This window comes from Eriocheir sinensis, chromosome 12, assembly GCF_024679095.1.
Source record: "Eriocheir sinensis breed Jianghai 21 chromosome 12, ASM2467909v1, whole genome shotgun sequence".
Lineage (NCBI taxonomy): Eukaryota > Metazoa > Arthropoda > Malacostraca > Decapoda > Varunidae > Eriocheir > Eriocheir sinensis.
The window spans coordinates 4,498,323-4,523,041 of NC_066520.1; the positions used below are offsets into that span (position 1 = coordinate 4,498,323).

At 43.4% G+C, this 24,719-nt stretch overlaps 1 protein-coding gene and 1 long non-coding RNA gene across 5 annotated transcripts in view; one reads left to right on the plus strand and one right to left on the minus strand.

Annotated features, from left to right (window-relative positions):
* LOC126997311 (zinc finger HIT domain-containing protein 2-like) overlaps positions 1 to 24,719 on the minus strand; it is a 107,271-nt gene that overhangs the window by 52,299 nt on the left and 30,253 nt on the right. The window lies entirely within an intron of this gene.
* LOC126997318 (uncharacterized) lies at positions 12,138 to 23,140 on the plus strand. Its single transcript, XR_007752032.1, has 3 exons — positions 12,138 to 18,793; positions 19,873 to 19,932; positions 20,932 to 23,140. It is a non-coding gene; the product is annotated as an uncharacterized LOC126997318 (long non-coding RNA).

The following is a 24,719-nucleotide window of genomic DNA, read 5'->3' on the forward strand; positions in this document are numbered from 1 at the left end:
TTGATTTAAATATGGATAATAATTTTAATTAATTTAAAGTAATTTAAAGAGGTAGTATTGTGTATAAGAAGTTAACTCATGTGAGGAGGGGGGAGGGGGTGAAAAAGGGGTGCCACAAAAGGGTTTATATAGGTTCAGGGCGCCATCACTGAAAAAACATTGAGAACCACTGTATTAGTGTTTAACTGTTTATCATCATATTAAGGTTTTAAGCACGACTTTTGATTCTACACTCTTTTCTGGTTATATAGGTACAGGATACACCTCAGTGTGAAAATGTCGGGTGGCTCACAAAAAAATTTTCATGACGTCCCCTTTTAATTTTCTTTGAAATACTTACTCCCTTTTCCCCACTAAATAACTTGAGCCTGACGCTTCCCACCCACGAGCGGCAAAAGTCTGTTGAGGGAGCACGCGTTTGAACATGCAAGGCCTCAAGGGTAAGGCCCCATTCACACAAGCGGTTTCTTCTGCTCCGGCACATGCTAGGGCTGAAATCTCCATCTTGGGAGATTTCAATGTTCACCACCAGCTTAGGCTTTCATCCTCTTTCACTGACCAGCCTGGTGAACAAACCTACAACTGTGCTCTCCTCAATTATCTAGAGCAGTTTGTTCAGCACCCTACACGTATTCCCGACCATCTTGGAGACCAGCCCAACATACTAGACCTCTTCCTTACCTCTAACCCTTCTGCTTACTCTGTCAAACTGTTCTCTCCGTTGGGCTCCTCCGATCACAACCTTATTTATGTATCCTGTTCTATCGCTCCTGTACATCCTCTGGACCCACTGAAGAGGCGATGCTTCTGGCATTTTGCTTCAGCTCGGTGAGACGACCTGAGGATGTACTTTTCCGATTTCCCGTGAAATGATTACTGCTTCCAGGAGAGAGACCCCTGTGTGTGCCCAGTGCATCACAGAGGTGATTGTCTCTGGAATGGAGGCATACATTCCATGTTCTTTCTCTACTCCTCATGCTAAAAAGCATTGGTTTAATCATGCTTGTTCTCATGCTATTAAAGATAAAGAGGCAGCTCACAAAAGGTTCCAGAATGGTTCTGCCCTATAACTTTACTTTCCTGTCTTTCTAAAGCTTTTGAATCAATCCTTAACCGGAAGATTCAAAAGCACCTTTCCACTTCTAACCTTCTATCTGATCGCCAGTATGGGTTCCGCAAGGGGCATTCTACTGGCGATCTTCTTGCTCTCTAAAATGATTCTTGATCATCCTCTCTTAGCCGTTTCGGTGAAACTTTCTTAGTTGCACTAGACATATCGAAAGCCTTCGATAAAGTCTGGCACAAGTATTTGCTTTCTAAACTGCCCTCTTTCGTATTTTATCCTTCTCCCTGTTCCTTTATCTCCAGTTTCCTTTCTGGCCGTTCTATCTCTGCTGTGGAAGACTGTTACTGTTCTTCCCTTAAACCTATTAACAGTGGTGTTCCACAGGGCTCTGTCCTATCATCCACTCTCTTCCTGTTATTCGTCAAAGATCTTTCCATAACAAACCGTCCTATCCACTCATACGCTGATGACTCCACTCTGCATTATTCAACTTCTTTCAACAGAAGACCCTCTCAACAGGAATTACATGACTCCAGGCTGGAGGCTGCAGAACACTTAACCTCAGACCTTACTATCATTTCCGATTGGGGTAAAAGGAACCTTGTGTCCTTCAATGCCTCAAAATCCCAATTTCTCAACCTATCAACTCGACACAATCTTCCAAACACCTATCCCCTATTCTTCGACAACACTCAACTATCACCATCTTAAACACTAAACATCCTCGGTCTATCCTTAACTCAAAATCTTAACTGGAAACGTCACATCTCCTCTCTTACTGAATCAGTTTCCTCGAGGCTGGATGTTCTGTATCGTCTCCACCAGTTCTTCTCTCCCGCGCAGTTGCTATCCATATACAGGGGCCTTGTCCGCCCTTGTAAGGAGTATGCATCTCACGTGTGGGGGGGCTCCACTCACACAGCTCTCTTGGACAGAGTAGAGTCTAAGGGCCGTATTACTAAACATGTCATCGCCCAAGCACACATATTTGACAAGGCTTTCGTAGGAGTTTTGGGCATTTTCAGAAGTATTTTTATGACCCTGGTGGTAGTTTGGCCCTTCTTCTGTACCATGAACCTAAAGAAACACTCATTAGGACGAAATTGATCCTCTCTTTGACGTTTAGAAATACTGATGTGGGAAGCGCAAGTGTCTTATAATACCGACCTAAGGCTTTTCATTTCATCAGCTCTCCTCCACTTACTGACAGTCTTCTACCTCTTAATTTCTGCCGCAATGTTGCCTCTCTTTCTATCTTCTATCGATATTTTCACGCTGACTGCTCTTCTGAACTTGCTGACTGCATGCCTCCTCCCCTCCCGCGGCCCCGCTGCACGTGACTTTCTACTCATGCTCATCCCTATACTGTCCAAACCCCTTATGCAAAAGTTAACCAGCATCTTCACTCTTTCATCCCTCACACTGGTAAACTCTTGAACAATCTTCCTTCATCTGTATTTCCTCCTGCCTACGACTTGAACTCTTTCAAGAGGAGGGTATCTCGACACCTCTCCTCCAGGAAATGACCTCTCTTTCGGCCACCTCTTTGGATTCTTTTTAGGGGTGGCGGGTAGCGGGCTTTTTTATTATTGTTTCCTTTTTTGTGTGTGCCCTTGAGCTGCCTCCTTTGTATATATATATATATATATATATATATATATATATATATATATATATATATATATATATATATATATATATATATATATATATATATATATATATATATATATATATATATATATATATATATATATATATATATATATATATATATATATATATATATATATATACTCCCTGTGAGGTATATATGGGAGGTGAGAAGGAGCTGAAGCCTCCAAAGACCCTTCCTATGTCCTCACTAACTGTTTCCTATTGTCTCACCAACACCGGAGAGTAGTTCAGCATGCTCTATAAAGACAGATCCTCTCTTTATCCACACCACACTACATTCACACAACATATATACCTTTTCCCAAAATTAAAATTTCAAATGGCGCACATACACCAAGCCTTCGGGTCCCTCGCCTTGGGGGACCTAACCCCCAGGAGGACTCCCCCTTCTGGCACCCGCAGAGGGTTGATAACTCCTCAACCTCTTTCTTCTCAATTTCTGCAACATTCAGTCTTCGCTCTAATTTTCATTCTGTGGAACATCATCTCTCCTCCTCTAAACCTCACCTTCTCTTCCTTACCGAAACACAGGTTTCTGAGGCTACTGACAGCAATCTCTATTCTGTTCCTCCTACTATCTCTATCCTAAATTTCAATCCAAAGCTGGATGTTAAAAAGTAAACATTATAAAAAAAAAAGAACCAGAGGCTGCTAAAAAAAGAGAATCCAGAGAAGAGGTGAAAGAGTCTCTGGGAGGAGAGGTGTGTCGATACCCCTCCTCTGAAAGAGTTCAAGTCAGGCAGGAGGAAATACAGATGAAGGAAGATTGTTCCAGAGTTTATTGCATAAGGGGTTTGGACAGTATAGGGATGAGCATGAGTAGAAAGTCGAGTGCAAGCGGCGGGGGAGGCATGCAGTTAGCAAGTTCAGAAGAGCAGGGCAACATTAAGAGGGAATTTGGTAGAAGACTATCAGTATGAGGAGGAGAGCTGATGAGACGAAGAGCCTTTGCCTCCACTCTGTCCAGAAGAGCAACGACATCAGTTGCTCTCGTGCCCACGACCTTGACTCTTCTGAATTTTCCACCATCTGGCTAAGACTTCATTGTCATTCTATTACTAAATACATCTGTGCTGTTTATCTCTCACCTAACTCTACCAACTATGTAAAATTCTTTGACTATTTGAATTCTAAAGTGGAGCACATCTTGACCCACTCTCCCTTTGCTAAAATCTCCATCCTAGGAGATTTCAATGTTCACCACCAGCTTTGGCTTTCATCCTCTTTCAATGACCAGCCTGGTGAACAAGCCTACAACTTTGCTATCCTCAACGACCTAGAGCAGTTGGTCCAGCACCCTACACGTATTCCTGACCGTCTTGAAGATCGGCCCAACATTCTAGACCTCTTCCTTACCTCAAACCCTTCTGCTTATTCTGTCAAACTGTTCTCTCCGTTGGGCTCCTCCGATCACAATCTTATTTCTGCATCCTGTCCTATCGCTCCTGTAGACCCTCTGGACCCACCGAAGAGGCGATGCTTCTGGCATTTTGCTTCAGCTCGGTGGGACGACCTGAGGATATACTTTTCCGATTTCCCGTGGAATGATTATTGCTTCCAGGATAGAGACCCCTCTGTGTGTGCTCAGCGCATCACAGAGGTGATTGTCTCTGGAATGGAGGCATACATTCCTCGTTCTTTCTCTACTCCTCACGCTAAAAAGCCTTGGTTTAATTACGCTTGTTCTCGTGCTGTCAATGATAGAGAGGTAGCTCACAAAAGGTACCAGAGCCTTCAAACTAATGCTAATTATGAACTTTACATTTCTGCCCGAAATCGTGCCAAATCTATTCTCCGACTAACCAAAATTCTTTCATTAATAGAAAATGTCAAAACCTTGCTTTCTCTAACTCTTCCCGTGACTTCTGGCATCTAGCCAAAACATCTCCTCCAACTTCACTTCTTCATCTTTCCTCCACTCCTCAGTCCTGACGGCAACACTGCCGTCTCATCTATCTCTAAGGCTGAACTCTTCTCTCAAACTTTTCTAAAACTCCACTCTGGACGATTCTGGGCATATTCCTCCTACTCATCCCCCTCTGACTCCTTTATGCCTGTTATAAAGATTCTTCAAAATGATGTTTTCTATTCCTCTCTGGCCTCAATCCTCAGAAGGCTTATGGACCTGATGGAGTGCCTCCTATTGTCCTTAAAAACTGTGCCTCCGTGCTGTCACCCTGCCTGGTCAAACTCTTTCGCCTCTGCCTGTCAACATCCACCTTTCCTTCTTGCTGGAAGTATGCCTTCATACAGCCTGTGCCTAAGAAGGGTGACCGCTCCAATCCCTCAAACTACCGTCCTATAGCTTTACTTTCTTGTCTATCTAAAGCTTTTGAATCAATCCTTAACCGGAAGATTCAAAAGCACCTTTCCACTTCTGACCTTCTATCTGATCGCCAGTATGGGTTCCGCAAGGGGCGTTCTACTGGTGATCTCCTAGCCTTCTTAACTGACTCTTGGTCATCCTCTCTTAGCCGTTTCGGTGAAACTTTTGCTATTGCGCTGGACATATCAAAAGCTTTTGATAGGGTCTGGCACAAATCTTTGCTTTCTAAACTACCCTCCTACGGTTTCTATCCTTCTCTCTGTACCTTTATCTCCAGTTTCCTTTCTGACCGTTCTATTTCTGCCATGGTAGACGGTCACTGTTCTTCCCCTAAATCTATTAACAGTGGTGTCCCACAGGGTTCTGTCCTATCTCCCACTTTTTCTGTTGTTCATTGGTGATCTTCTTTCCAAAACGAACTGTCCTATCCATTCCTAAGCCGATGATTCCACTCTGCATTACTCAACTTCTTTTAATAGAAGACCCACCCTTCAGGAACTTAACGACTCAAGGCTGGAGGCTGCAGAACGCTTAGCCTCAGACCTTACTATTATTTCCAATTGGGGCAAGAAGAACCTGGTGTCCTTCAACGCCTCAAAAACACAGTTTCTCCACCTATCCACTCGACACAATCTTCCAAACAACTATCCCCTATTCTTTGACAACACCCAGCTATCACCTTCCTCAACACTAAACATCCTCGGTCTATCCTAAACTCAAAATCTCAACTGGAAACTTCATATCTCATCTCTTACTAAATCAGCTTCCTCGAGGCTGGGCGTTCTGTACCGTCTCCGCCAGTTCTTCTCCCCTGCACAGTTGCTGTCCATATACAGGGGCCTTGTCCGCCCTCGTATGGAGTATGCATCTCGTGTAGAGGGGCTCCACTCACACAGCTCTTCTGGACAGAGTGGAGGCTAAGGCTCTTCGTCTCATCAGCTCTCCTCCTAATACTGATAGTGTTCTACCTCTTAAATTCCGCCGCAGTGTTGCCTCTCTTTTTATCTTCTATCGATATTTCCACGCTGACTGCTCTTCTGAACTTGCTGACTGGATGCCTCCCCCCCTCCCGCGGCCCCGTTGCACTCGACTTTCTACTCATGCTCATCCCTATACTGTCCAAACCCCTTATGCAAGAGTTAACCAGCATCTTCACTCTTTCATCCCTCACGCTGGTAAACTCTGGAACAATCTTCCTTCATCTATATTTCCTCCTGCCTACGACTTGAACTTTTTCAAGAGGAGGTATCAGGACACCTCTCCTCCCGTATTTGATCTTCCTTCGCCACCTCTTTGTTTCTTTTTTAGGAGCAGCAGTAGCGGCTTTTTTTTTATTATTGTTATCTTTTTGTGTGCCCTTGAGCTGCCTCCTTTGTTGTAAAAAAAAAAAAAAAATTTATATATATATATATATATATATATATATATATACATATATATATATATATATATATATATATATATATATATATATATATATATATATATATATATATATATATATATATATATATATATATATATATATATATATATATATATATATATATATATATATATATATATATATATATATATATATATATATATATATATATATATATATATATATATATATATATATATATATATATATATATATATATATATATATATATATACTTTTACCTGGGGAGGGGGTGCAAAATTATGCTCCGCCCCGGGCATCAAATTCTCTAGGAACGCCTCTGGATCTTACATACTGAACAGATCTGCCATTCCCACACACCACCCATGTGTGAGGCCATGGGAGGCTGGAAGAACCACTCAATGGCCCTTCGATGCAGTCCCTCCTCTACCTTGGTGTGGTCACGCCAGCCCTAGGCCGCTGTGCGGAGATCCTTAGCAGCCCTTTGGAAGTTAGTCCTTATGTCAGAGAAGAGTTTCGCAGACAGGCCGAGTCGAGCGATGAAGCGTGTGAGGGCATTGAGGAAAGCATCGGCGTCGAGGGACTCCAGGACTTCTAAATTGCAAGATGGCGCCACTATAAACACACGCCTGCGCCAGAACGGGCTGGGCCGACAATCAGGCCCCACCTGGAAGAAGCCTTGGGCCGACCATCAGGGCCCACCGGGAAGATGCCTACCGGCGCAATAGGCAGCAAAGTAAAAAAAAAAATAATAATAATAATAATAATAATAATAAAAAAAAAAAAGTGCAGCATGGGAGCTGAGGCAGGTGAAGATGCAGCCGAAGCATTTCACTGACCTCCTAATGCATGTGACACTGAAAGGGCCGAAGCAATCGACCCAGGTGTGGGTGAATGGGGGGTTATCAGCAGAGATCCTTTCCACCGGTAATTCCCTGTCGTTGTACCAGTGGCTTGCTGTTCACCCAGCGACAAATGAAACAGTCATGCAGGAGCCGGTCGATCAAAGGGCGGCCCACGACTACCCAGTACTGACCACGTAAGCAAGCCAGGGTGTGTTTCCTCCCAGAGTGCCGAGCCAAAAAGACGAGGATGTCCCGGATGGTCAGGGCTGTCACATGGTGAGTCTTAAGGAGGAGAATAGGGGGTGGCTGGGAGTGACACCCTCCGATGCATCCAACCACCGACCTCCCACACGGAGGAGGCCCTGGGCGTCAAGGATCAGTTCCAGCCTGTAGAGGCCGCTCTTCTTGGTCAGTTTGCCACGTCGGAGAGCCGCTATATCATCCCGGAAGTGGGTCCTTTGCACATAGCTAAGAATGGCAGTCTGGGCTGTTTGGAGCTCAGTCACTGCAGGGCGGGAGCCCGAGCTGTTGGGTCAGCCCTCTATGATCCAGGCAGCATACCGGCGGAGCCAGGCTACTACCCTTTGTCAGCCGTACCAGGACGAATAACGGAACAGCAGCTGGTCGATCGTGTTCAGCGCCTGCGCTTCTTTCGTGAGGGCGAAAAATCCCTGCTTCACTTCCGGGTCGCCGTCGAGGTCCAATGCGGGTCCACTGGGGAGTAGAGGCCAGGAGTCCACGGGCAGGCGTAAGGAATCAGGGCCATCCCTCCACCGTCCACCTGCTAACAGGATTCGCGCAGGCAGTACTCGAGTCTCTTGCCATAGCCACAATGTTTGAAGGAAAATGTCCAGTGCGACACTACCTTTTAAGGTAGCGTGCGTGATGCTAACGGTAAGTAGACGTGACCCATACATGTCAAAGCAGCACGAAACTCGGGGTGATAATGCGTGAAAGTCGGGATGGTAAGAATTTAGGACTAACCGTGAAACTCAAGGATTGTGAAACTCGGATAGCACAAAACTCAAGAGGGTACTGTAGGAGGAAAGTGGAGGAAATACATGGAAGAGCAAGAGCACAGATAGAAAACAGTGAAGGAGTGAAGAAGGTTTATGAGTTTTTTAAAAGTTCAGAGGTCAGGGCAACTGAGGAAGTAGTTGGGTATAGGTCATGTGGATAAGGAAAGAAAGGGAGTGTGTGGTGGACGGATGAGATAAAAGAGGCAGTTGAGGAGAAAAGAAGGAACTACAAGAAAATGTGACGGAGGAAGTGAGAGGAAGATAGGAGAGAAAATACAGAGAGAGTAAGATGTTGGTAGAGATTGGCTAGGGAGAGTAAAGGGAGAGTGGATGAGGATTTTGGTAGGAAAATTTCAGCAAAATACCAGAAGAATCAAAAACTTTTCTGGAAAGAAGTTAAAAGAAAAAAAGAGGGGAGAAAAGAATGACATTTTTTGCATGAAGAGGAAAGATGGGGTGCTTGTGAGAGGGAATGAGGAGATAAGGGAAGTATGGAAGCAGCACTTTGAAACTGTAATGAGAGTGTGGGAGGGAGAGCAGAAGTGACTGTAGTGTAGGAATAAAGATCAATGTAGGGCGGCCAGATCCACAGGGGAGGGTGGAGAGAGGTGAGACAAAGGAGGCAATGAAAAAGTTAAAAGTAAGAAAGGCCCCTGGAGCTGATGGCATAACAGAAGAAATGTTGAAGTATGGAAGAGGTGTAGTTGTAGATTGGATATTATGGATATGTAACCTAGCATGGGAACAGGGTGAGGTGCCAGAAGATTGGAGAAAGGCTATTTTTGTGCCGCTGTACAAAGGAAAAGGGAGCAGAGGTGATTATAATAGTTACAGGGGAATAGGTCTACTCAGTGTGGCAGGAAAAGTGTATGGGAGGGTTTTAAATGAAATTAAAAAAATAACTGAAAAGAGTGTAGGTGATGAACAAGGGTTTTTTAGGAAAGGGAGGGGTCGTGTAGACCAAATATTTGCACTCAAAATGTTAGCTGAAAAATTCATAAAAGGATAGGAAGCTGTTTGCTGCATTCATGGACCTGGAGAAGGCATATGACCAGGTTGACAGGAAGGGGTTGTGGGATGTTCTAAGGATATATGGTGTGGGAGGGCATTTGCTGGAGGGAATCCGATCCTTCTATAAGGATGCGAGTGCCTCTGTACGCGTGAACAGTGAGTTGAGTGAGAGTTTTGGTGTTAGTGTGGGTGTGAGACAGGGGTGTGTGATGTCACCATGGCTTTTTAATGTGTACATGGATGGTTGTATGAGAGAAATGAAAGCCAGAGTGGGGGAGCTTGGTCCAAGGCTGAAAGTGAGATGTACAGAGGAGTCATTGGTTGTGGGCCTGTTTGCAGATGATACATTGTTGTTGGTAGAGAATGAGGGGACGCTGCAGAGGATAGTGGATGAGTTTGACAGGGTGTGTAAGAGGAGAAAGCTGAGAGTGAATGCTGGAAAGAGTAAGGTTATGGTATTTGAGAGGGCGAGAGAGCAGCTCATTGATTTTGCAAAGCCGTACAGAGTTAGAGCAGAGGGTACAACGAAGTGTAGGATAAGGTTAGGGGAGGAGAGAATGGAGGAGGTGACTGAGATTAAATATTTAGGGACTGTTTCATGTAAGCATGGAAGTATGGAAGGTGAGGTGAGGGAAAGAGCAGTGAAGGGCAGACAGGTAGTAGGTGCATTGGAGAGAGTTATGAAAGGAAGAAGTGTGAGCATGGAGGTAAAGAGGGGAATAAGGAACAGTATTATCCTGCCAACTCTGTCATGTGCATCAGAGACGTGGACATGGAATGCACCACAGCACTGAGAATACGTGCAGTGGAAATGAGTTCTATAAGAGGTGCATGTGGTGTGTCAGGATAGGATGGAGAAAGTAATGAAGGTGTGCACGAGAGGTTTGGTATGGGTGTGACAGCGAAAGGAGTGGAGTGTGGAGTGGTGGAGTGGGTGAAGCGTGGTGCATTGAGATGGTTTGGACACGTGATGAGAATGGAGGAGAATGAATTTGTGAAGAGAGTGTATGAGGGAAGGATTGAGGGAGGGGGTGTCAGGGGAAGACCACACAAAGGAACACAAAGAAACACAAAGGAAGAACAAACAACAGCAGACCTGCTGGTCCTTACGAAGTTGTTTGTGACAAGCTACACTAACTATCTAATCAAAGGTGGAAGATGAAGGACAGCAAAGGCGAAGGCTCCTCCCCACCCCCCCATCCCTCCAGCCAAAGCTGGCAGGAAAGGAAAAAGAACCATGCAGCATGGAAAAACTGCATGGAATTAATGTAGGAAAGAGGAAAGAACTACCATTACTGCTACCACTAAGCGGGTGATAAAAGCAGACAAGGACACCAGTATTCGAAAGAACTTAACGTTATTACGACAATGAGTAATATCTTAGTTGCTGGTTGGATTCAAAACACTTGTCTAATCTATTCTTGAAGGCCGTAACTGTTGTACTATCAACGACATCACAAGGTAGAGAGTTCCAAACATTAACAACTCGATTGAAGAAGAAGTGTTTAGCTTCGTGCGAGAATCTTTACCACTTATCTTCAAATTGTGATTTCTTCTTGTTCTATTTGATCGATCAATTGTAAAGTAATCTTCCGCATTAATATCACTGAATCCTTTAAACATTTTAAACACTTCTATTAGATCGCCTCGCATTCTTCGTTTTGATAGGCTGAATAAATTTACTTCTTTAAGCCTTTGTTCATATGACAAATTTCTCAACCTAGGAATCATCTTTGTTACTCTTCGTTGGACCCGTTCCAACTTTTCTGTCTTTTCTGTAGTAGGGAGACCAAAACTGTACACAGTACTCTAGACGGGGTCAAACCAACGAATTATACAGTTTTAATATTACTTTTTCCGATTTATTATTAAAGACTCGTCCGATAAAGCCAACCAATTTGTTTGCAGTTTTAACTACCTCTGAACAATGCTGACCGGGCTTTAAATTGCTTGATATAGTGATTCCAAGATCCTTTTCTTTACTTACTGCAGAAAGTTGTTGGCCATTCATTACGTTCATTTTCATTACGCGATTGTTATTTTTTCTGATGTGCAACACTTTACATTTGTCAACGTTAAATTTCGAACCACCTGTGAAGTGGATCAATAGGGTAGTGAGTATTGGAGTGAAAGAGTTGGAAGTAGCAGGATTGAATGTGTTGAGAGGGAGTGCCAGAACAGGGTGAGATGGAGACACTTCTGCTGCGGCCACCCCCTGGAGGGAAGTTCCTGTGAGGGAGCAAGGCATCGGAGATATAGATAGATAGATAGCAAGTTGATAGATCCTGCCAGGAGGTACTTAGGATGAGAAGGAGGCCTGCATGAAGATTTGCTTGGAGGGACCCCTGGGCTTGGCGAGGCAACGCCTACCCCAGCATATGCCCCTAACCCCTAACAGCAGAAAGGTGTATAAAAAGAGAATGCAGGAATATCACCTAAAACTTAAGCATCAATGATATTATGGATGGACTGGATCTAGATTTATCAGAAACATAACCACTAAAGTTGTGTGAGAGAGAATTCAAGATGATGTGCATTCTTGTAGGTTAAATTGATATTAATCCTTTCCGCACCGCTCCCGTTTACCCAACCCAGGCCTGTATACCGCTCGCACTCGCCACTCCCTGCGTGCTCCGTACCCCCTCATTATAATCACTTTTTTAGGCATCCTCGGGCCACCAAGCTGCACAATGCACACCACGGGACCAATACATGTGCATCCAAGGTAACTTCACGATCTCATGACCATCACCAAGGAAATGAACACGTACATTTCATCCCACATCAACCCGTTCACCTTTCGTTTCCCGGTTGCGGCAAAATGTTCGGCAGCCTGGGAATTCATCCATAAACACAGCTTGTCAATCACTTCTTCATCAAAATAATGACAAAAAGCCTTGTGCGGGCAAGTAAACTGAGCCACATGAGAGGACAATGATGGGTGAGCATCACCAAACGATGGTACGGGGTCAGGCCGGGTATCACTGAAAGGGTCAGACATGAGGCGCCAGACTTGTTCCTCCACTGGCTCCACAGTGTCTGAAAACTCCTCATCACTGTCATCTACTAAGTCACTATCACCACTTTCTGAGGTATCATCACTATACTCTTCAGTAGAAGCACCTGGCAGATATTTAGAGCCAGACTCGGAACTACTGCTGACCGACATAGTGGTGATAACGGTGGTTGCAACGATTGCAGCGAATCCAAGATGGCCAGGCTAGGGACACTGTGATATAATCCTTCTCTTATGAAGATTCAAAAAATCACCCTGCGTCTCATACCCCGATGGTTAGGTTTTGGTATGCCCAGAGGATATTGTTACTGGTACGAAAACAACATTTAAAACACCTCCGTTTGACACAACAGTTCCCTGTGGTTATAAATAGATACTTCAAGTAGGCTAATTGGTAGTTTAGGCTCAACTGTTTGGTCGTTCGAGACAGATGGATTCAGCAAAGCGGAGCAGTTGGCGAAGCAATTGAAATGACGAGGGAGCCAATTTCGGCAACGCTCGCATAGTCAGCTGTTGGCGTGGGACGGGATGGGAGGTGTGCTGGGCGTCGATGGAGTCTACGTGGTGACTTGGGGTCGTGGCAGTGGATTGGTTGGCTCTCGGCGATGGTGTGATGGTTTTGCTGTTTGGGCTGTTGGCTGCGTTGTTGTGTTCCCTGTCTAGTCCTGGAGGTTGGCCGGTTCACTGTGGGGTTGCCGAGCGCCTGGTTAATACTGGTTGGTTGTTTTCCATTCGTACTGACTCGCTCTGTGTCATCAAAGGTGACCGCCCTTACGGAGGTGAGTTACACGTTGTGTTTTTCTTTGTTGTAGTTTATGTGACCACATTCCCAGATGTCCCCAGAATGAAATATACCGTATTTTGCGGAGTGTAACATGCACTTTTTTCACTCAGAATATGCCAAAAAACAAATAACTGAACCATCCAAGTGTAAAAAAAGTACCAAGGAGGTCCTAAAAAGCACTGCAAAGCAGAACAGGTCACAAGAAAAAGAAGAGTGATTGTTGATATCCTAGTTATATATATACGTACGTCATCATTTGCTTTCTTAATAATATAAGTAAACTTGGGTGGGACAGATCCTGACAAGCAGTTGACAAAAGACACGGTACCGTGTTGAAATTCATATATGTATTCAGGATGGGATGTCTCACGATCTTGGGATGTCTCATGACACCACACCGGTAGGCTTTCTTCTGGGGCCAGATGGTCGGCCCCAAGCCCGTCATGGCGCAGGCAATTTTTATAGTGGCGCCAGTTATGCTTGGCTCATGCTGCTCCCCGGAACTCATTCTTAATTCACTGGACGGTTTCTTCTAAAGTCCGGGTGTATGGGTGGTCTTCTGGACAGCATGTGTGTAGTCTTAGGCCACTCGGCGGCGACTGAAAAATCCCAGGTTGCAGCGTGGGTATTCGAACCAACGTTGTCCATGGCGTGGTGAATGTGAGCCCAGCACACTAACCACTCAGCCACCGCCTACCCGACTATGAAATGTATAACTGTTCTTTCTTTATATGTGTATGTGGTAATGAATATGCTTTCTCTGATGTTTGCATTTTTCATTTGTTTGAGGCAAAACAGTATCAAGTGAGACAGAAGTTGAATATTTAACTAAATAACCAGGAGCACACGCCCAACGGTGCATCAGTTCACTCACTCGCTGCCTCCACCCGAGCTAGTAGTAATATTTTGACATTTTTTCAGTGAAAGTTTTTGGTAAGTTCAAGAATAGATATAACATGGGCACAGGGAGAAATATAACGTGTGATTTTTTGTAGATGAAAGGATCTGGTATCTCTTATGAGCTGCCTCACTATCTTTGATAGCATATAAAGAAGCAAGAATGAACCACGTGAGCATGAGAAGTAAAAAAATAACATGGTATATTTGCCTCCATCCCAGAGACAATCACCTCTTTAATGGACTAGGAACACACAGAGAAGCCTATGGCCTGAAAACAGTTATCATTTCATGGTATATCTGGGACACCTGAAAAGTACATCCTCAGGTTTTCCTACCAAGCTGAAGCATAATGCATACCAGAGGAACTGTTTCCAGAGGATCCAGAGGCTGTACAAGAGAGAAATGTCAGAATACTCTAGAACCAGCATGAGCCAAGTAGGAATGGCACCACTATAAAACAAATACTTGCCAGCACCATTAACAAGCTGGGGCCAACCACTAGATCCACTCAAGAAAACCTAACAACACTATGGGCTGCACATAAAAAAGCAGCCTCAATCAAAACCTGTGTATTAAAGCAAAAATCCATGGATGTTACTTAAGTTATCCCTTTCATGGCTAAACACTCGAAGCGAGCGTTAGGCGTATTTACTGGTGGTGCTAAACGCTCGCTGCGAGCTCCATCCGCACTCAAATCTCCCGCGTATGAGAGTGTTCCAACACTATTTCTCACAACACAGGATTGCCAATTGAGTGGGTTTTTCACTAAATTTGGTGGAAAATCATGTCAGCCCAGCGCGGAAAATCTACAGACGAGCAACTGGTGGATGTTGTTGTGCAATATAGCGACATTTTTGCAAGCTGCACCTATCACATGACTGATATTTTGACCAAATAGTTGTAAATTTTGCAATTGGCAATACCGCCCTGCCAGCACCCCATCATCAAGAGATCTACAGTAGTTGCCTTACGGCTGACCATCGCGCACGTATAAATGTACATCTTCACAGGCAACACCCCCTGAACATGCCTGTACTTTCGCAGGAGAGGCTTACATAACCGAATCTTATACAGCACCCTCTCAAGTTTCGCGATCCTCGAGTTTAGCGCTTAGTCCTAAATTCTTACCATCATTGGGTAGGCGGTGGCCGAACTGGTAGCGTACTGGGCCCACATTCACCGTGTGATGGATGACGCGGGTTCGAATCCCCACACTACTACTCGGATTTTCCAGTCACCGCCGAGTGGCTTAAAACTACCCACATGCTGTCCTGAAGACCACCCATCAACCCGGACTCTAGAGGAAGCCGTCCAAGCGAATCAAGAACGAGTTCCGGGGGGCAGCATGAGCCAATGCAAGATGGCGCCACTATAAACACTCGCCTGCGCCAGAACGGGCTGGGCCGACCATCAGGACCCACCTGGAAGAAGCCTTGGGCCGACCATCAGGCCCCACCAGGAAGATGCCTACCGGCGCAACAGGCAACGACGTAAAAAAAAAAAAAAAAAAAAATCACGAGTTTCGTGCATTACCGCCACAAGTTTCGCGTTGCTTTGACATGTACGGGTCACGTCTACCTACCGTCGGCGTCATGCGTGCTGCCTTAAAAGGCGGTGTCCAACCAGGAGCAAGTTGTTGGTTGTCCTTATGGATGGAAAACGATGTTGAGTACGAGCGTGGGTACGTATGTACCAAGGAGACTATAGAACAGGAGAGGGGGCCTCTATGGGAGACCGTGGGCGGGTGGTGGTGTATGTCGGTTGCAACAGATGGCGCAGGAGCAGCTTTGTTTACATCCAGGCGCCTCCCCCCCCTCTAGACCGACCCCCAACCCCCAGTACCCATCAGCAGTATTGCTACATGGGATCAAGCAGCAAATGTTGCTACTTTTTTTTCTTAAGTCCAGTTATTTCCCATTTTAAATAAAAAATAAAGGTAGATAAATATTAAAATGAACAGTAGGAACTATATATATATTTACTAGGTAGATATAGCCTGACTGCATGTCATGAGTAATGCTATTATTGTTATATTATTATACCGCAATTATATTACTTTCTCTGCATGTGTGGGAGGCTACCAGTGGTTAGATGTGTTTTATGTGTTTAACCTTTCTGTATACATACTGGAATGAATCAAGGTTGTAGCCCTACTGCTGTTCTTTAAAAACTATGTGATCATGTTTTTCTTCCAAACTCATTGTTTTAGCACGCACACTGACTTCCATCAGTAATGATTTACAGTGAATCATTGGTTTGTAGGGGGAAAGAGTGGGTGAATATAATTATCTTGGTCTAACTTATACTGTTTATTATACCGCTATTCGCAGCAATACCTTTCTCTGCTCCGATTGCAACGCTGCCTCATTCAAAAATCATAACACCGCCGCGGCCGCCACGTTTACCAGCCGGAGCCTCAAATCATGTCCCTTTGTGGTGATAAAGAGGACACAGCCTGGTGTGAAGCTACATTTATTATGGAAGAATGCCAGCCGGGGTACGTGATATATATATATAAATAATGATACTGTGGAAATTCTAATCATTTTCATGCTGACAGCTGTTCTGAACTTGCTAACTGCATGCCTCCCCTCCTCCCGCGGCAAGAGTGCAGTATTCTGAGTGTAGGTAGGAACAACCCCTCACATAACTATTGCTTAAATGACACTCTCATAAGTAGGTCTGGGTGCGAGAGGGATTTAGGGGTCTTAGTGAGCTCTGATCTCCGTCCAAGGGCACAATGCATTCAAGCTAGAAATCGAGCTAATAGGGTACTGGGATTTATTTCAAGGAGCGTAAGCAACAGAAGCCCTGAAGTCTTCCTCAAACTATATTTAGCATTAGTTAGACCTCATCTTGACTATGCGGTTCAGTTCTGGTCACCCTACTATAGAATGGATATCAAAATGTTAGAATCGGTGCAGAGGAGGATGACTAAGATGATTCAGGGGTTGAGAAACTTGCCATACGAGGAAAGACTCAAACAGTTAAACTTGCATTCTCTAGAAAGGCGAAGGGTGCATGGAGACATGATCGAGGTTTATAAATGGATGAAGGGCTTTAATAAGGGAGACATTCATAAGGTTTTGTTGGTAAGAGAACCGGGTAGGACACGAAGTAATGGGTTTAAACTGGATAAATTCAGATTCAACAGGGACATAGGCAAAAATTGGTTTACTAACAGGGTGGTGGATGAGTGGAATAGGCTTAGCAGTCATGTGGTGAGTGCCAATACAATTGTCACATTCAAAAATAGACTAGATAAATTCATGGACAGCGATATTAGGTGGGATTAGATACACGGGAGCTTAGGGTCAAAGGAGCTGCCTCGTACAGGCCTACCGGCCTCTTGCAGACTCCTGCGTTCTTATGTTCTTATGTAAGAGGCCGAATGGCCTACACACGACAGCTCCAGATTCCTCCCCATTACCACCTGTCAGCCTCATCCATGTAGCTATCCAGTCTACTCTAAAAACAAGCTATTGTCCCTGCACTCACTATGTGATTGCTGAGTCTGTTCCATTCCCCCACCACCCTACTACTAAACCAATGCCTGCCCATTTCCCTCCTAAATCTATACTTTTCTAATTTAAGTCAATTACTGCATGTTCTATCTTGCCAAACATCTTATGCAAAAGTTAACCAGCATCTTCACTCTTTCATCCCTTACACTGATAAACTCTGGAACAGCCTTCCATCGTCTGCATTTCCTCCTGCCTATAATTTGACCTTCAAGAAGAGTGTATCAAGACTCTACTTTTGTCTGTTTGGGAGTGGTGAGTAGTGGGGCTTTTTTTTCTAGTATGCTTTGTTGCCCTTCAGCTGTCTCCTTTGTTTAAAGAAAATAACAATTAAATAAATAGAGGTTGGCCGCCAATGCTTCCAACGCATTTTTGTGCCATATCTACAAGTGGCTGGTGACTGTAAGTATCTCAGCAACCTGCATGCATTTATGCCATTCCTATCACGGTGCATGGAGCAAGCTTCACATAACACTCAGACAGAGACAGTTTAATTATGGTTACATATCAGACTCAGTTTATTGCTCAGTCTATTAGGTGCAGTGCTGTTAATATTGTTAGTGGTAGTATTAGTACAATTAATGTATTTATTTTCATTAATTTATCAATATTTATTTATTATATTCTTAGTGTTTGAAAATTCCAATACTAGTATTAAGATAAAAAAAAATATCAAAAATATATTTACTCATTAATTATTATTGCTTTTCTTATTATTACTTCCTTCAATGTCCTGGCACTTTGACATCTAGTGCTTTTCCGTCTAGCAGCCAAAATTGTGGTCTTTCTGAATGTGTATGTCCTAAGTCTTCATTGGTGTAACTAGCTATATAACATACAAATCTGCATCTCTCTCCCTTCTCACCCAGTTGTCCCCGCACATCCTTTCAGTATCCAAAGAATTTCAATTTACATCTTGTAATCACTCAACTAATGCAGTGCAATCCTCATCTCTGTATTTTACTGTGTGGACATACTCTTCCCTTCCATGTTCCACTGTTGTATGATATTCCACATCTAACACAACCACATCCCAACAGATCTGAACACGTCCGATATCATCCAAGAGAATGTGGCAGCTGAAGGGGAGAGTCCAAGAAAGAGGCAAAGGGTGAAGAAATTTAGCCACCCCCTGAAGTACATGGCACCATCCAACCCTCTTGGTTAGCTGCAGGACTGTGCTTCCCATTGCAGTGCACCAGCTCCATGTACTGATTTTGGTATGAATACTTCATCTAGTGTTTGTTGATTGTTGTGTTATTAATCTAATTATGACTTCACAAAATAGACTGTGTAAGTCACTTAACACATGCCCTGCTCAACATCACTTTTAAGTTGTAGAATTCCTTCATATGGATGCTGATTTATGTATCCTGAAATGATTGGATATTGATTGTCTTACCATTTTTTTTTCTCCATGATCACTGAACCATGTTACGGTATGTCTTTGGGTGCAGATCCAGGAAATGAGTTTTGGGGGAGACGTCAGACTTTTTGCGGGTGGAAAGAGCATTAGCATTACCGATTAGTCATTCTCGGCAGTCCTGGTCTTGAAAAACTGGTGGAGTGACCTAAATCAATGGGTATAACAGCCTGAATTTTGTGCCAAAGCATTGTTTTAGCCACAGCGCGCTTTTGAGCTAGTTTTCCTGTATCACTCAGGACCATTGGGGGGCCCGGGCCCCCTGGGCCCCCCCTTGGATCCACTAATGTAGCTATGTCTTATAATATATCTATCCCTTACAGTCTGATGGTGCATCCTTCTAGGTTGTCAAGTTTTAGTAGCTACTCATGAGAAGTATTCCTTATAATGATCATTGATTTCCAGATGCTTTGCACTAAAAAAAAGTCGTGAAACCTGCCGCAAATAATAATCAGCTGTAGTCAACCCTTGCTTTAAAAAAACAATATGGAGGAAGGGGGTGATGTTATATCCAAAAATCTCTTACATCTGAAGTATCCAACCTTTTTGTGTATAATAAACCTTGTTTGTTACATGAACTTAAAAGTTCACAATTTCCATACATGATTCTTTTTTCCTTGTATTTGATGATTAATCCTGACATGTATTTCCATTATCAGTAGGTAATATATAGTAACAAGACAATAATACACATTATAACAATGTATATATTATAGCCCAATGAGTGCACGAGATCATTTACCTCATCAGTGACGCCAAGTCCGGGAGTCCTTCCCTAAATTCTTTGCCCGAATTTGTGACACCAAGTATAATTACTAGTTTTAGTGACCATTTGCATCCATTTTTCACTTTGATTAAAAAATTGCCTCTCAACAGGGTGTGAACTTGATGGGGTTGGAGGAAACTCGACTCGGCCATCAAGCTCACCACAATATAGTAAGGAACCTCTTGTTCTCAGTGATAATTTTTCCTCTTTAGTTACTATTCCATGTTGCTTTAATCACAACTAATGTGTTGGAAACATTACAGCTTAATAACATACTTCACATCTCTGCATACAAACTGAGTTCAATATTTAACTGTTACACCAGTAGGCTTCATATCTTAAAAAAAAGGTATGTAAAAAGGCTGACATTTTGAATGATATATTTCAACTCTATTATGTTTCTATGGGTGTAGTACCGTTACGATTAATCGAGTGATCAGCATATGGGTCTTATGTTTTTGATAGCATAGGTTCAAATTTTGCCAAAGGCTGGCAATTGATAGTAACAGTAGTGTCCACAGATACCTGCCTGTTTCTTGTTTATCCTGTTCCACTTTAAACCATGACTGGCCAATCTTTGAAGAGGTAGCATAACCTTGAAGTGCCACTAACAAATGTTTGTCCATTCTTCTGATGTGATCCTTTTTTTTTTTTTCTTTTTTTTCCCCACCTGCCTATAGCGCCGGTAGGTTTTCTTCAGGGACCTGGTGGTCGGCCCAGGCCCGTCTTGATGCAGGCAATTTTTTTAAGGTGGCGCCATTTAGTATTGGCTCATGCTGCCGCCCAGAACTCATTCTTGATTCACTTGGATGGTTTAGCAGGGCTTAGGTATGACTAACATTGCAGAAACAGGGAATTTTTAGATTTTTAGTGTGGCAACACATTGACAAACGTTTTAGTATGGACTGAACATCAAAGATATATATGGTAAATGGGTGCTTGTAGATCTTGACATTGTATCTGTCAAGAGTCTCCAGTTGTATCCTCTCCCCCATCTGAAAATATTACTCTTGTCAGGCAATCTAAGTGAAGCCTTCCATCGAAGCTGGCGTACAGACATAATGTCAATGCTTAGATTCACTGTCCTTATAGCACTGAAAATAATGCAATTACATGCACATATTTTATTATTTAGAATTGTGATTAAATATTTTTTCATGTATTTTCAGACATGAAAAGTGAAAATTGCTGCACACAACAGTCTGCCGTCTGCGCCGGGAGGCAAGGCAGCTCAAAGCCCAGGCTGTTACAACTCCTGGGCAGTTTTAGCCCAGAGCCAGCAATTTTTTAGATCCAATAGGGATGGATTTTTTCTGAGGTCAGGTTTAACATGCTGCAAGATGCCAAGATCTAAGCCTAGTAGGAGATATGGGTTACAAGAGAGGAGGTTTGCTCTGGCCTTATACTATCAAAGTCCAAATGCTACTAGATTTCTAAGCACAGTATTCCACTTGCCTTCAGTTTCAACACTTCACTCATGACTCAGGGGTATTTCAGTAAATGTTGGCTGGAGCAAACAGACTGTGACAGCCCTGCAGCAAAGAGCTCAGGCTTTGTCAAAAGAAGAGAAACTTCGTGGGATTTGCCATTATTTAGTATTATTCTTGTTACGCCAAGAATTTTTTTCCATATACTTTGACAAATATTGCAAGTAATGCACCATTGTTGGGCTTGCCTGTTATAAATCAAATCTTGTTCAATTAACAAGCTTTGGGTGTCTGCCACTTTCCAGTTGTAATGCAAGGAATCATTTATCTCCCCTGCTAGATATCACATGTAATGCACCATTGTTGGTTTTGCCTGTTGTAAATCAGATCTTGTTCAGTTAACAAGCTTTAGGTGTCTGCCACTTTCCAATTGTAATGCAAGGAATCCCCTGCCAGATATCGCATGTAATGCACCATTGTTGGTTTTGCTTGTTATAAATCAGATCTTGTTCAGCTCACAAGTTTTGAATATCTGCCATTGTTTATTTCAGGTGTAATGCTTGGAAGCATTTGTTCTCTTCCCTACCCAACAGTATGCAATGCTTTATTGTGGATTTTGCCTGTTATATTTAATCTTGTTCAGGTAACAAGCTTTTGGTGTCTGCCTTACCTAACATGTGCTGCAGTGACACTTGGCTTGGTTTCATAATGTGAAATACAGCATGTAATTTCATCACACTAAGTGTCTATCATCACGTGTCTGGCATCATTAATGTGGCTTCCAGGAGTAATCTTGTTTGTATTACAGTAAGCAATTTTTTGTGCTTTATATGATATAAATAATCACATAGGTATGATTTTTTTTTTTTTTTGACAAAATGTAATGGCAGTTGCTATTCTTGACTAATGCCTCATACACCTTGTGAAAAATAATGCTTTTTTGAAGGGAGGGGGGGAGGGGGGGACAGAGAGTGGTTTGTTTGGTTGGCCAGTTCAAGGAGTTTCATATCAAATGATTTTATTACATCCAACTTTAATGTGTGCTAAAAACATATATTTTATTACATCCAACTTTAATGTGTGGTTCCTGCAATAAATGCTACATGTTTACTGATGTAGCCTATGAAATACATATCACTCTCTGCCCTGTGATTTGGTGCCACATACTGCAGCATAACTTTCCTGCTATCTTCTACACTATGAGTTGCCTTATTTTGTCTCATTTGCTTTTATCATATGTGCCTCCACTGCATAGTTGTGCCTACTGTGCTTAATATCTTCATGACCCTGACACCAAGGTCAGAGCTTGTGAGATCATACTGTGTCCTACATCCCATTTTCACCTCCAGGCTCGGCTGTCTCCCAGGACCACCAAGTTATTGCATTCCATTTAAGACAACTCATGTGTTACCTTCTTGATGTCCTCCATCATGTATTTCAGCATGTTTTATGATGCTTTGCTCTTATATTGATGTGCCTTGCAACATTTTTATACAGTTTTCATTGTATATAACACACCATTGTTGGTTTTGCCTGTTATAAATTGGGTCATGTTCAGTCAACAAGCTTTGAGTGTCTCCCATTGTTTATTTCAGTTGTAATGCTTAGAAGCTTTTGTTCTCTGCCCTGTCAAGCAGTATGCAATGCTTGCCATTATCTGGCACTTGTACAGTTAGTATGATATTTTTATTCAGTTAAGAGCATTTTGCAAAAGGTAAAGGTACGGTTGGGGGCATACGCTGTAGCAGCGCGTGGCCTTGGTGCTCATCTCTGTAACATTGGCCCTTGAGCCTGTGGTGTTAGGGAACCCATTACCCTGGGACACAGGACCAGTGTGACATCCGGGTTACCACAGTTGCAAAGGCATTATAGTAATCTAGCATGCATAGAATGTTGTATGCTTTGCTTGTATTTAAAGCACTGGATATGTTTGCTACACTCACACACACACACACACACATATATATATATATATATATATATATATATATATATATATATATATATATATATATATATATATATATATATATATATATATATATATATATATATATTAGCAAATGCTTTCTACTCCATATTTTTCCTAAAATAACAAATTGATATAGTGTAGATAATACCTAATAAAACATAAGAACAAATATATTTTTCTTTACCCCATTAGTAAATCATTTTACAATAATGAAAAAAATAGGTAAAGGCTAGATAGGGTGCTGTGGCAGGTACTTCAAAAATAGTAAAGCTACCCCTGAAAAGTTACGTTTTTGGTGGGCTGCAATAGATGGCGCTACTTCCGCACGCCCAAGGAATTACTACATACCACTATCTCTTCGTATATAGTCTCTTTGGTATGTACCGAACGGCTGCATGTAAACAAACAGACGACGGCAGTGGCTGCATGATGAGTGAGGAGCAGTGGAAGATGGCCCACCAAGAGATTCGTAAAATGGACTGGCAGAGCTGCTTTGCTTACTACTTGATTAACAAGATAAGAGAACACCTCATGCTGTGGAACCACAGTCCAAAAATCTTTTTATCAAGTCATTGAAAATTGTAGATCTCCCGGTGTTGTTTTCCTTTTCTTCTTCTTCTTCTTTTGACCTGTAATGCATGGCAGCGACGGTGAAAAGTAAGTGAAAATAGCAAAAGGGCATAGAAAAGCAAAATCAGGGAAAGAAAAGGACAGAAAAACACCTAAGTTCAGGGTGAAGTGTATAAGTGCGCACCCCCTTCCTTCATTCATTTCCCTAGACCTTCAGACACCATGGACCAAAGCAGATTGTCCACACCAGGGGAAGGCCCTCTTCCTGTCTCTCCTCTCCACCAAATACAGGGACACCTTTTTCATATTCACAGACGGCTCCCATATTCCCTCCCCTCCCTCCACTAGTGCGGCCATATACCTCCCAACCCTACACACCTCCACCAACTGGAAACTCCAACCCCACACCACCATCCTTGGAGCAGAGCTTTTTGCCATTAGGGAAGGCCTCACAGCAGCGACAATGCTTCCCCCACACCAATCAGTCTCCCTCTTTACTGACTCCCTCACTTCCCTCCAACTCCTCTCAACTCACAGACCTCACACACACCACACACTACGCTTTGCCATCCACTCCCTCCTGGCACAGCCGACCTCCGGGGGCAGACGGGTCCACCTTCAGTGGGTCCCTTCCCACATAGGCATCGTGGGCAACACAGTGGTGGACCAAGCTGCCAACCTGGCACACACACACCCCCAGCCAATTCACAGCCCTCCGGACCACAGTGACCTCAAGACCCACCTCCGACAGTCCTCCAACAGCCACTGGACCACCAGACTAACGATAAACCTCAGACAGCTCACCCTCGGCCACTACAGACACTCCCCCGCCCGGCACTGGCGCCCCTTCTCCCCCAGTCGCCCCCTGGACACAGCCATCACCCGTCTAAGGATTGGACACACCCGCCTCAACGCCCACCTGCACAGACTGAACATAGTCCGAGACCCACACTGCCCATGGTGCCCCACACAACCTGACACACCAGAA